Raw genomic sequence first — 13898 nt, forward strand, 5'->3', positions numbered from 1 at the left:
AGAAAATGCAGATTTCTTCTGCCACGGTTCCGGAGCCTGGAGGTGCAAAAGTAAGTGCTGGTAGGACCACACTCCCCTCAAAGGCTCTAGGGGAGAATCCGGTCTTTGTCCCCCGGCTGCTCGTGGCTGCTGGCACTCCAGTCTCTGCTTCCGTGGCCGCATTGCTGCTTCCTCTCCCGCCCCCGTGTTCCTTGTGAGGGCACTCGTCACTGAAGTCAGGCACCGTCGACATAACCCGGCAGAATCTCCTCATCTCGAGACCCGTCTTTCCATCTGCAAACACCCTTTGCCCAAATAAGGCCACATTCACAGATTGTAGGGATGAGGCTGTGGACGTTCACTTGGGGGCCACCATTCAGCCCACTACGCGTCTTCACTGGTTTAGGGTGGGGCTTTGGACAGGGAGACCGTACCGGTGATGGGGTTTGGGGGTGGTGGGGGTGGGTCTGGAGCTGACCGCCAGGAAAGAATTCTTGAGACGTCTTTGGTGCAGAAGGACTTTGATTTCATCAGAGCACAGGGTCAGGACCCCTGGGCAAAAAGAGCTGTGCTGGGGTTGTGAGGAGTGACCTGGGAGTTGGGGGAGGTAAGGAAGAAGGGAGGTTTGCGAAAGGACTTTCATATGCTACAGAGATACCACACATGTGTCTGTTTACTACAAGATACTGGAGGCCTTGCTATTGTCGAGCTAAGGTTGTTTTTCCTCTAGTAAAGCATTAACATTGAGACAGGACAGTCGGGAGTTAATTGGAGGAATGTTATACTCTGCCTATCTCAAATGTTTGTCAGTGGGCTGCAGGTTATAAAGAAATGTTATTTTATTTTATTTTCGTCTTACCTTTGTCCCCTACATCACTGTGGAGGGGAGGATGATGTGGGGGCTCCAGGAAATTGAGTCTGTGGGTTTCTGGAGGTTCGGCTCTTGGTAAGATTGCCTTTTTCTTGTGATGTACTAAGACCTCTGTAAAGTGATGGAAGCTCATGTCCTGGGTGACTGATCTCTGACACTTAGCCATTGGTTTTTCCCTTCCTTTGTCCTCGGACAGCTGCGAGTGCCTGAGGAATGTCACACATACCCCACCTGGCAGGGGCGGGGGGGAGGTTGCTAGCTTGCGCTTTGCCCCCACCTCGCCTTTGGCCCCCTCGTCTCTGGGATTGTGCAAAGTTCTCGACGTAATAATTTAGGTTTGGTGGGCACAGTAAGGCAAGGATGTAGAAGGAGTTTTGGTGAATACAGTTGTTTGATAAGCAAATGTCTTACCGGTCGAGCAACCTCATATCTTAGAAAAAGTCTGTTTGGGAAATCTGTGGTTCAGATAAGTTGGTTTTGGAGGAGTTCCTGAAGCAAACGATACCAAAGCGAGACAACTGTTGGCATCGGGCATGAGATGGGGTCTCAGCACCAATCCCAACAAGGAGCGTCCCCGCTGAGAAGGGCACTGGCCAGGCTGTGATTATCCTAGCTGGGAGTCACCTGCGGATGCCCACCGAATCCTGGGATCTGGACAAGGACCACTGCTCAGTGGACGCCAGCCAGAAAACGCACACAGGGAGAGGCAGCGCCTCCTACTGGAGCCCGGCAGGAGTGAGGCCAGGGCGCTCCCTGACCCAGTGCCCTGGGTGGGGACGCCTCTGTACCCACAGATGCCTCCTTGGGGGGGAAGACGGAGACATGGAGGAAGATGCACCGTGAAAATGGGGTTGAGAAGCGCCCAGACTAGGAAGCTCCGGGCTCGCCAGAAGGCACCCTAGAGCATCACCTCCCTGCTCCGCCAGCAGCGGCCATGGCTCCCTGGAGCAGGTAACTCAAGCTCCGCAGTGTTCTGGAAAACACCTGGGCCGTCCCTCCGCCCCGCGTCTGCCCTCTCTCTACTTTCCCCAGAGAGTCTCTGTCCTTGTCCTCTTGGACAATACACATCCAGCCCAAGACGCCCTTGGTCTTGGGAGCATTAGAGCTTGTCTGGCCTTTACAAGTCCACTGTCTCTGGCTCATCAGCCACAGGGATTTCTTTCTGGAAAGGCAGAACAGTGTCACCACTGCCCACTTGGCTTTATCTTGAGAAACGGGTCACGGTGTCGCCCTGAGTGCTACTGGAGCCCAGAGGGCAAAAGGGCAGGGTTGGTGACATCCCTTTATCCCATGTCCGAAGCTGGAGTGGCCTACAGATCTAATAAGACTGTGCTTGGAGATGAGGCCACTGTCCTGCATACTTTGTGTCTCCCCCAAAACTAGTGTCCCGAAGGGAAAGGATTAGAATCTACCTGGCGTCTCACTTGCGTTGCTAAGAAATGCAAAATGATTACAGTCACCAAAGCACTACTTACGGGACGGCACTTGTAAGATCCCTGGTGGAGGGATCGGAGTGGAGTGAGCAGTTTCCGGGGCCCCGGAGTTTCCAGATCCCACCACGACCTCACGCGTCACCTCTGGTTGCTCCGATCTGTAACCACGGGCGGCTCCTCACCAGGTGTGCTGACAGGTGTGCTGAATCACGTCTCCCCGAGCCCCTCACTCCTACAGGCGGGCCTCCCCCTCTGGCAGGCGGGGGGCCGGGCGGAGCCTTCCAGCATCGCTTGGATTCCGTATCCCCAGACATCCTAACACCCAAGAGAGAACTCGAGGACCGACACGCCCCGTGCCGTCATTCGAGGCTACCGTGAGTTTCCACGTAGAGTCACACTCCTGGTGTTACGAACCTCTCGGCAGCGATTACTTTCCCACCACGTGGCTTTGCTCACAGTAGAGAATTTTCCCCACGTGCAGAGGACACCAAAGGAGCAGTGCAGCGGTCTCTCAGCATCAGATTTGGTCAAGACTTAAAGAATAGTTCTCTCGTCCGTCAGTAGCTGGGTGGTCTGTAATGTAAATGTCTGTGTTTTTTTTTAATGTTTAAAACATTATTTTTGAGAGAGAGGGTTGGGGAGAGAGGGAGAGGGAGAAGGAGAGAAAGAGGGGGTGGAGAGAGAGAGAGAGAGAGAGAGAATCTCAAGCAGGCTCCATGATCACCGCAGATCCTGACATGGCTCTTGATCCCACAAACCATGAGATCAGGACCTGAGCCGAAATCAAGAATTGAACACTTCACCGACCGAGCCCCCCAGGCCCCCCTAAACCTATGTTTTAAATGTACCACCTGCTCCGGAGCCTACATGTTCTCAGCAGCACTGTTCCCAGTAGAAAACGTAGAAACAACCCAGGTGCCCGGGGACAGAGGAATGGATGAACTAAATGTGGTATATATGTTTTATACATGTTGTTTTATAAATAGTATGTTCCATTGAAACATATATTTACACATAAATGGAAGATTACTCAGCCTTCAAAAGCGGTGAAATTCTGACACCTGCTACCACCACATGGATGAACCTTGAAAACATGCTAAGTGAAATAAGCCAGGCCCAAAAGGTGAATGCCGCATGATTGTGCTTCTGTGAGTTCCAGGAGACATTGATTCACAGACAGAAGGTTGGTGGTGGAACCAGGGGCTGAGGGGGGTGGGGTAGCGTGTGATCGGGACAGGGTCTCAGTGTGGGAACACAAAAGGGTTCTGGAGACGGATGGTGGTGACGGACAGACAGTGTGAACACGCTTAACGCCACAGAACCCTGCACTGAAATATAGTTATGATGGTAAAATTTATGTTAGTGTCTCCTGCCATAGTAACGTTACGGGTGGTTATCTGTGCGAAGCGGGACTTGGGCGTAAAGAGGACTGGTTTTCAGGGTAAGCCCTGTGATACTACGTATTTGACTTTTTAACCACATGTCCATAATACTTGGATAAATATTTCAATTAAAAAATCAAGCACAGGGGCGCCTGGGTGGCTCAGTCGGTTGAGCGTCCAACTTCAGCTCAGGTCGTGATCTCACGGTTTGTGAGTTCGAGCCCCACATCGGGCTCTGTGCTGACAGCTCGGAGCTGGGAGCCTGCTTCGGATTCTGTGTCTTCCTCTCTCTCTCTGACCCTCCCCTGTTCATGCTCTGTCTCTCTTTGTCTCAAAAATAAATAAACATTAAAAAAAATCAAGCACAGTAAGTGATCTCTTTTAGTTGGAAGAAGAGGAAACACACCTAAGAATGTGGAAAAACAGCCATCTCTACCCCATGTCTCCCATCTCGCCAGCATGAGAAATCCCTTCCTTTTCTCCCCTCACGGAACTGGCAGAGTTGTGGATACAGTCTGGAATGACCGAGCTCTTACATCCTTTTCTTAGGAAAAGAGAATGATTTTAGTTCACGTTTTTCAGTGCTCGCTCATAAACATTGTCCGATTCGATGTCATACCTTCATGTTATGAGCAGGAAGTGTGTCTTACCTTCAGTTACAAAATAAGGAAACCAAAAAGGAAGGAATTTAGTTATAAATTCCTAGCAGGGAAGCCTTCTCAGCGCACAGTGAAACCACCCATATCACAAAAGAGCAAAGTTTGCCAAATATCACCGATCAACTCGTGCACAGTTGGCTTTAAAAGTAATTGACCGTTAGCAAACCTGTCCGTCTGTCATGCGTTTACCTGTCATCTGTCCGGTCTCCGTGCCATCTGTCACCTGTGTATCGACCTACCAGCTACCCTGCCTTCGTCTCTGTCATCCGTCTGTGTCTTCATCTATCACCACGAGGGTGGGACACTTCCCGATGTGCCTCAAACAGTACCCGTTTACGTCCTCTGTCCCAGGTTGGCGTTCATCTCAGATTCCCCACTTGCAGCAGCACCTGCTGCGATGGCCGTGTGCGGAGAGCACGCTCTGTGTGCACAAGACCCAGGCCACCCGGCGGTCCGGCCGAGCGCCAGACAGGCGTGCAGCGCCCGTGGTGATGACCCGTCCCTTGCTTCTCACGTATTTCCGGCACAAACAGTTGCCTCTCTTCCTAGTGAGGGTCTCGCTGGTGAAACAAAGCAGGCTTGCTGATGAAAGGGGGGGAACTCGGACAGGAGAGGCCAGACACAGCTAACTCCGTCCAGTGTGGGGGCGGGGGAAAGAACTCAGCCTGGCTGGCTGTGGTTTGGCTGCAGAAGGTTTTAACTGCCGGGCGCCCATTTGGCGAGGCCGGTGAGAAAGGCAGACAAGCGGGCGAAACTCGCTTGGGAAATGCAGCCCAGGCAGCCCGGCCAGCGGGTGTGTTAGAAGAACCCGGATACTGCTGCTGCCTCAGCTCGGATGTTGATTGCGCGGAGTAAGTCAGCAAATAGTTGTGTAGCATGTGGTTCAGTGATGCTTTTGTTATTTAGCAGCAAACTCTTAAAATAGTAATAAACTGAAGATAAAAAGGCGAAGTGCGTATTTAGCACAAACTAACAACTGGCTTTTGTGATAGCCCCGCCCCCCGCCGCCCCATGTGCAAATGGGAAAAAGGCAGAGAAGCTTAGCATCCACTGCAAAAGTTCACTGCCGTTGAACTTTGCTCAAAGACGACCACGTGACCGCGTGTGCAGGTGTGACGTTCACATAGTAATCTTCCAAGCATGGCTTTCTCCTTGGATCAAATGATCGCTCTTTTAAATTGGCGTCGCTCATCTTTACTCCTGAGTTTCATCACTTCTGCACAGAAGTGAAGGAGTAGCTGCCAATGCGCTCACTTCATTAGCGGACGAATTTCACAAGCAGCCACGTGATGCCACTTTTGTATCAGAGTCGTGAGATGTTTCTTTCCGTTTTTTAATGTTTATTTATTTATTTTGAGAGAGAGAATGCACACATGCAACTTGGGGAGGGGCAGAGAGAATAGGAGAGAGGGAGTCCCAAGCAGGCTCCGTACTGCCCGCACAGAGCCCAACACGGGGCCCGAACTTCTGAACTGCGAGATCGTGACCTGAGCCGAAATCGAGAACCAGCCACTCAACCAGCTGAGCCGCCCAGGCACCCTGAAATCTTTATGATAGAAAATCAGTTCATTCCAAGTAGAGTTTGATTTTTTCTCGCATCCCATTCCTATGATCAAAATAAAGCCTTTGAAAATGCATCATATTGTTGAAGGTAAAGTGTCTGAAATTATTATGAATGCCTTTGAAACTTCAGTTAAAAAGTTCAACGTTAGAGTTAAAAAGTGGGGGCCGGTGGTCGTACAGTACACATTTGATGGAGAACAACATTGAGATAAAAACAGCATTCACGGGGGGCGCCTGGGTGGCTCAGTCGGTTACGTGTCTGACTTCGGCTCAGGTCATGATCTCGCGGTCCGTGAGTTCAAGCCCCGCGTCGGGCTCTGTGCTGACAGCTCGGAGCCTGGAGCCTGTTTCAGATTCTGTGTCTCCCTCTCTCTGACCCTCCCCCGTTCATGCTCTGTCTCTCTCTGTCTCAAAAATAAATAAACGTTAAAAAAAAATTAAAAAAAAAAAAAAAAAAAAAGCATTCACGGGGCGCCTGGGTGGCTCAGTCGGTTGGGCGTCCGACTTCGGCTCAGGTCATGATCTCGTGATCCGTGAGTTCGAGCCCCGCGTCGGGCTCTGTGCTGGAGGCTCAGAGCCTGGAGCCTGTTTCAGATTCTGTGTCTCCCTCTCTCTCTGACCTTCCCCCATTCATGCTCTGTCTCTCTCTGTCTCAAAAAAGTAAATAAACGTTAAAAAAAATAAAAATAAAAATAAAAAACCAGCATTCGCACTAAATTTTAAGATCTGCGGGACAAAAACATGCCCATATAAGGTACACACACAGTTACTTCCAAATATGCAGCAATATTCTGCCCATAGAAACAGAAACCCTGCCTGTCACAGTTTACGATAATTTACTTAGGCATAGAGGAACCTGACTACAAAAATCCTGAAATGAAACCAGTGACAAACTTTTTTAAAACTTGGCACTTTCTCTCCTGGTTTCCCATGGTTGCATTTTAGAAATGTCTGAAGCTTTAGAGAAAACTGTTGAAGTATCCTACAGTGGTAAGTGACTTCTTAAAAAATACATGAATCCTCCAAATTTTGCGTGCACTTAAAAAATCAGTTGGAAATATTTAATTAAAGTAATCACAGAGTTCCAAAAGATCTTCAGCACTTGAAGATTTCGCAAAATGCAATTATTGAAAATAAAGTCTGCAATCAGGAAGGTATTGAATGTGTTCCCACAGAAGCAAGCATGGAGGTAAACGCGTTACGCGATATGAGTTCAACCCACGACAAGATTTAATTTTAAAATTCTAAAAGTGTGTCTAAGAGTACTGAGACTTACAGGAAGACTCTTTTGACAAAGCTTCTATTTTTTATCGGATACATTGATACTTAGTACATACAACTTCCCAGCATCCTTGGTCGGCGAGACACTCAAAAGAATCATAAATAGAGTAAACTTAGTTCACGAATTTTGATTCACAAAAATATTTGTCAGCAGAAAGTATTCTGGATGGAAGCAAAAAGGACCTATAAAAATTTGGACTGAAATGTTAACACATTTTAACACAAAATTAATAGAATATACAATAGTCTCTGTTCACTGGAATTGTCCTGAGCTTACAGGTACCTCAGCACCTGCATGGGGAAGCCTTCCGGAAGCCTTCTTGCAATCTAATATATTATGAGGGGCGCCTGAGTGGCTCAGTCGGTTGAGTATCCGACCCGGGCTCAGGTCATGATCCCCCCGTTTGTGAGTTTGAGCCCCACGTCAGGCTCAGTGCTGTCGGCACAGAGCCTGCTTCGGATTCTCTGTCCCCCCTCTCTGTCTGCCCCTCCTCCACTTGTGCGCTCTCAAAAATAAATAATAAAAATTTTAAATAATATGAAAAACGGAAAAAAAAACTGATGGAAGGTATCGAGGATTTCAAATTCATGGACCATAAAAAAACCACTTTGAAGAAGTCTGCAGGCAATTTGATGAAAAATAAACTAGAACACGTTAAAAAACTTTGTTTTTCAGAAGAACATCAGTGATGTTATAGTAGGAGAAGATGTGGATAAAAACAAATATGTCAAGAGAAGAGCTGTCAGGGATCATTATCCTTCCCACGTGATTATCCAGTGTTCAGATGAACACTATCGTAAGTATGTTATGGTATAGATATGTTCTTAAATATAAAGAATTTTAAATTGTTTTTCCTTTAATGCACATAGATTTTGGAGGTTTTTAAAAAATATATATGTTTTGAAAACAGTTTTTGAAAAGAACTGTAGGTCCACCAAGATAATGAAACGAATTTGTCAGCCAAAAAATAAGTATTTTTCACATTATCTCCATTTTAGCATTGATTTTTCATTTCAGATTTTTCCCAGTTGGGGCCAAAAACAATTATGTGGTCAGCCCGTTGTATAACCCTTCTTGTTCCAGAAGAGATTGAGGCCACGTAAAAGACCTGGGCCACCCCGGCTTTCAGCCTCACTAACTCAGCTTTGGGGGCCCAGAGCCCTTTCCAGTCTTCGTCCTGCGTTTCGTTAAAATGACTAGTTTCAAGCTAGAATGACATGGACTTGATGAGTTGTTACTATAAATAAAATTAGGATCACTGAGTAGTTTTTCTTTTATTTCATCCTTAATCATTTATCGGACTCGTCCTTACTGCCGAGAGGACACAATCTTCAGGTGCTTCCGTCCATGTTCCATTTGAAAATCAGTCACTCCAGCAGGAACGCTCCTCCCCAGTCTGCGGGGTAGCCAGCATCCAGAATATGAGGACAAGGGGACACAGTGAGCAGCAGGGTCCTTTATGAAAACATTCGGATAGAACCACGTGCTTTTGTTTGGACACAAGTCAGTCTGTTCTTGGGTATCTGAACGTCTGAGAGCAGAGGAGAGATTTTTGCACTGAGAGCTGTGGAGATTTCCCGGAGGAATTTTATGGAGATAAACCTCTCTGGGGAGTGTGGTTAGCAAGTTCCGAGCTGGTGCTCCCGTCCAGAAACAACACAGGGCATGGTCAGGGGCCAGAACCCCCCTCTCCTGCCCGAGGTTCGAGGGGGGGCGGCTACAGAGAAGAGGGTACGGGGAGTCAGCAGTAGGAAATGAGGGAAGTAGAGACGATTAGTGCTTCTTGCGGTGGAGCCGGCAGGACATCTGCAGAGGATTTCCGGGATGTTCCCAGAGACAGCTTGTTGCCAGCCGCGTCTTAGGCTGCCCTTCCCCAAAGGCCGACCCTCAGACGGGGATTGGGGGCCAGGTCGTTTATTTGGAGGGAAATAAAAATAGTAGTAATAAATGACAACTTTTTTTTTTTTTAATTTTTTTTTTTAACGTTTATTTATTTTTGAGACAGAGAGAGACAGACATGAACGGGGGAGGGGCAGAGAGAGAGGGAGACACAGAATCGGAAGCAGGCTCCAGGCTCTGAGCCACCAGCCCAGAGCCCGAGGCGGGGCTCGAACTCGTGGACCGCGAGATCGTGACCTGAGCCGAAGTCGGACGCTTAACCGACTGAGCCACCCAGGCAAATGACAACTCTTAAAATAACAATCCGCACCCCTGCCTGTTGGGATCACTCCAGACAAACAAGGGAAAGGAAAGCCTGGCTCAGGCTTGGAGCGTGGGGCTCCACCCTGCGGGGGCTCCGAGAGACACAGGACAGGCCCGTGAGCTCAGTAGCCACCACCCTCCAGCAGCCGACGTCGGGGACAGCTCTTGGGGGCTGCTGACACCCCGCAGTTCCAGTCCCGCCGCATGAGTGCTGATTGGGCTCCGTCACGGGACCCCGCGACTGGACGCAGGGGCCATACCCACGGGCACCGTCGTGTGGCCCAGTCTCCTGGTGACAGACACTCGTGTTCTTCCCGTGGTTTTGCCTTCGTGACGCCGCTATGCTGCATGTCCCCAAACAAGTCCCTGCAAACGTGGGCCGGATTTCCTCCAGGCTCCGCCCCGGGTGCTGGAGTGGCTCTCAGGCGGGTGTGGGCGCCCCTCCAGCCCTGGGTATCGGCAGATGGCCTGCAAGGTCATCGCATCGATTGCCGCTGTCTCTGGCGGGTTCATGAATATTCCTCCCGATTCACGTCCTCACCAGCCTTTGCTACAGTCTGTGTCTCTAAGTGTTGCCAGTGATAGGTAAGCCTGTCATTTGCATTTCCATCGTCTTTAACGAGGACGTGCCTGTTGTCCACTGAATGCTTTGCAGCAAAAGTCTGGTATCGAGTGCTTGATTCTTTAACCCATGTGTGCGGCATGGGGAGGGGTGTGTGTGTGTGTGTGTCTGTGGATTCTCTGTTCACCTTGAGGATTTTTTCAAGCAAAAAAAAAAAAGTCATCTACGGAAAATACTTAAAAGTGCCTTTAACGGGGAGATCATAGTAATGATGTGAACCACTGGAACACTAACGTATAAACAATAACATCCCGATAAAAAGAGAGCCCTACTCCCCCCGCCCCCCCCCAGAAAAACCACATCATGATTCCTTCACATCCACTACGCTTTCCCTCGAACCACTAGCCTACATTTGTGTTCGTTAAACCGCGCAAGGCCCCGGGGAGTCTAAACACTACCAGCTCTCTGCCTGGGCCCGTGAGATTCTGAATAGCCCCCTCATGTTTTGACCACAGTCCGAGCTTTTCCGGCTCTGTGTAGCTGGCGTTCCTTTTTTATCCAACCATTCTTTGGTTACCGACACATCAGGAAGAACCTCACCACCTGCCATAAAAAAAAAATTTTTTTAAGTCCTTTCTTAGTTTCTTAATTAGACTCAAGGGCGAGAGCTGGGCGGGAGGGAATCCCTGACAGCTCACTCATCATCTGTCATCTCGGCCCCCGGACAAACTCCAAGTCAAGGGCAGGGACGGCACTGGAGAAGCCTAAACCACGGCACGCGTGGATAAGGTGGCCACTCGTGAGAGGGGGCCTGTGCCTGTAAAGGATTAAGCAGCAGCTCCGGGTTGTCCAAAGGCCGCACATGAAAGGTTTGCCCTTGACTGCTAAAGCTCTTAGGATATCCTGCCTGACACAAGTGTCTTTGTCTACCTGGGGCCCCGGGCCCGGCCACACAGTCAACACTACCGACGTGATTTATGGTGGCGTCCCTGGGCCACACGGTATCAGCTTGGCCTCCGGAGGGCCCGGAGACTAAGTTCAGCCACGTGGGTGGTCAGCCACGCCTACGAAACGGACCCCAACGAGCACTCTAGACACCGAGGTGTGAGTGAACGTCCCCGGTGGGCGGCACTCCGCACATAAGGTCACGGGTCGTTGCTGGGAGAAATGGGTGCTGTCTGCCGATTTTAGCCAGTATCCTTCTGCTGCAATAAACCCTCCCTGTGGGTGTAGCATCTTCTCTCGTTCATGAGCCCTTCCGGTGAATCACTGGGCCTGTGGGCGGTCTGGGAGGCGCCCGGACGGCAACAGTACACAGCACACCTTACGGCTGCCCTAACAGGACTACCCTACCCTGGACGCCTGAACAACAAACATTTATTTGTCGCTGCTCTGGAGGCTGAGAGTCCGAGCGGGGTGCCTGCATACGCGGGTTCTTGGTGAGGGTCCTCTGCCTGGTTTGCACATAGATGCCTTCCCTCTGCGCCCTCCCGGGGCAGAGACAGAGACAAGCCATCTCCTTCGAGTTCCTCCGCTCGGCACTCATCCCTCAGGACGGCTCCACCTTCCTGGCCCCTGCTGAAACCATCACTTCCAGGACTTCAGCACAGGAGTTTGGAGGAGAGCCAGAGTCCATAGCAACCACTAACCAGGGAGGACCTTCACCCTCACCCCAAAATGCTAGGGCCTTAACCCCAAGGAGCCAGCCAAAATTCCCTAAATGTTTACAAAGAGATCCCAGAGAGAACATTTACTACGAACAGACCACCCTCTTGCTTCCATCGATGAAATTCAGTACTCCAGGTTCGCATCCAAAAGAGTTGTTTTAGAATTGGCCCAGCCCCACAGACCGCATCCTTTAGAGATGCGTATCGTCAGTTCCTTTTCTTGCTGAACCCATTTAAGTCCTCCAGTTAATAACATCTTCTCAGGTAATATATTTGTATCCTGTGACCCAAGAGACCATATCTTTAAAGTTTTCAACTGGCAAAGAAGCATAAAGAGCACTGATTATTCATCCTGTTTTCCTCAACTCAAAGTTCTTTTGAATTCGAAGAGAACTGCATGGGAAATAGCATATATTTTCAAGCGAGAGAGACAGATCACAGCATCACATACCCACGTAGTGTAACCCGGAGTTTCTAAACGCTGCACACACATCTGCATGGAGATAAGGCGAGACATAAGACCTTGGCAGGGGGCTCCGGGGGTGGGTGGACAGAGTTCTGGGCAACTTTCCTCTTGTATCTTTTGGTTGAGTTCATTGTCTGACTTTTCTACAACAGACAACAATTCTGGAGAAAGAAAGGAAGAAATACTGGTAAACGGGTGCCTGATCTCCACCATCCTGGTTTGTTTTCCTACTTGGCCTTCTCTGCGGAGAAGACGGCAGTCGCGACAGTGACCGTTACGCCAGTGAGAGCCCGCGGCTCTGTGTTGCGAGAGCGTGGGGCCCACACCAGAGGGAGCGAGGCCTGCAGGCCACTGTCCAGAGACACCCCCTTCCACGCCTCCGCACCTTACATCTGGGAGGAATCTCACAGAGAAAAATCGCTACCGAACACATGGTTTTAATAGATCTAAACTTTGTCTCCTACACCTTAAATGTTACTCCAAACCAACAGCTTTTTTTCCTCCACTTTTTACTCTTGTTACTGATTTTTACTCCAAATGACAGATTTTCTGACAGCCAGGTAGAGAAAAAAGCGTTCAAACACATTCATTCTTATTACCCAAGGAACACCTCGGTCATAGCCGCTGCTTTCCTATTTATAAAATATATGTGATTTTTATTACACCCAAGGTGAAATTTATATATGTATATATTTTTTTTATTATTATTGTTATCACTTTCCAAAAGTCACGATAAAAGGAATCACCGGTAACCTTGGTGGTTTTTTTTTATTATTATCACTTTCCAAAAGTCACGATAAAAGGAATCACCGGTAACCTTGGTGGACGGCAAATGGGGAATAAAATGGAGGTAAAGCGAGGCAATTTGTCCACGGGATGCCGCCTCTTAGGCGACCCAGCCTCTCATGATTCACGGCGAGGCTCCAAGGCCACTGCCAAAACAAGGCCAGGATGCAAACCTTCCGGGAAACCTGCACCCAAGAACAGGAGGTTTCACACGGGAGCCGCGTGACTCTGGTTCCTTCCAGCTCCTACACTGACATGCAAGGTGGCCAGGATGGGCTTCAGCTCCAGACGCACTGCCCATGCACACCCAGCTGTGCTAATCCCAGCATGCCCTTCCCCGGGGTCCCAGCAGGCCACCCAAGACTTAGAGGCAGGAAGCGACCACCTTCTTACGCTCCCAGGTTCTGTGGATCCAGACTCGGGTCACTGGGGGCGGCTTGTCGCCTACGTCTCCTCCACCAGGTCTGAGGCCTCCGCTGGGCAAACTCGAAAGCTGGGGTGACACAGTATCATGCGGCCTTTGAGCATTTTCGAAACAGGGCCTGTGCAGCCAAGGAACTGAATTTTAAACTTTACGTAATTTCAATTAGTTTACCTTTAAATGGCGTCACATGGCTGATGGCTTACCACGTGGACAGCCCACACATAAAGTCAATTTCACTCCTGCGTCGGCATCTGGTGCCAGCTGGCCGCCGGGACCCGCGCTGGACTGGTGGCCGGGATCCCCACCTGTGACCTCTCTGCGGTCCCTGGGCAGGGGCTAGTTGGGCTCCCTCATCGCATGGCATCTGGTTCCAGGAGTAACCCCCCCCCCCAAGAGAACCAGTGGGGAGTAAGCCATCACCTCGGAAACAGCCCCTCCACAGGTGTCACAGACCACGCACACCCAACCCACTACGTGTGCACTGGCTTCATCCGTTACCTCCAATGGCTGGAAAGTACGGGGGAAATTGGAATTGATTGGAATGCAGGTTTGAGGCCAATTTCTGGTGACCCAGTTCCCCACTGTGTACGGCTAAACACGTTAGTAAACTCTTGTGCCCCAG

The 13898-nt window shown here is 49.8% G+C and overlaps 1 long non-coding RNA gene across 1 annotated transcript in view; it reads left to right on the top strand.

The window, feature by feature from the left end:
* The window catches only part of LOC131500847 (uncharacterized), a 105931-nt gene that overhangs the window by 30321 nt on the left and 61712 nt on the right, over positions 1-13898 (top strand). The window lies entirely within an intron of this gene.

This window comes from Neofelis nebulosa, chromosome 18 (assembly GCF_028018385.1).
Source record: "Neofelis nebulosa isolate mNeoNeb1 chromosome 18, mNeoNeb1.pri, whole genome shotgun sequence".
In the NCBI taxonomy this organism is placed as follows: domain Eukaryota; kingdom Metazoa; phylum Chordata; class Mammalia; order Carnivora; family Felidae; genus Neofelis; species Neofelis nebulosa.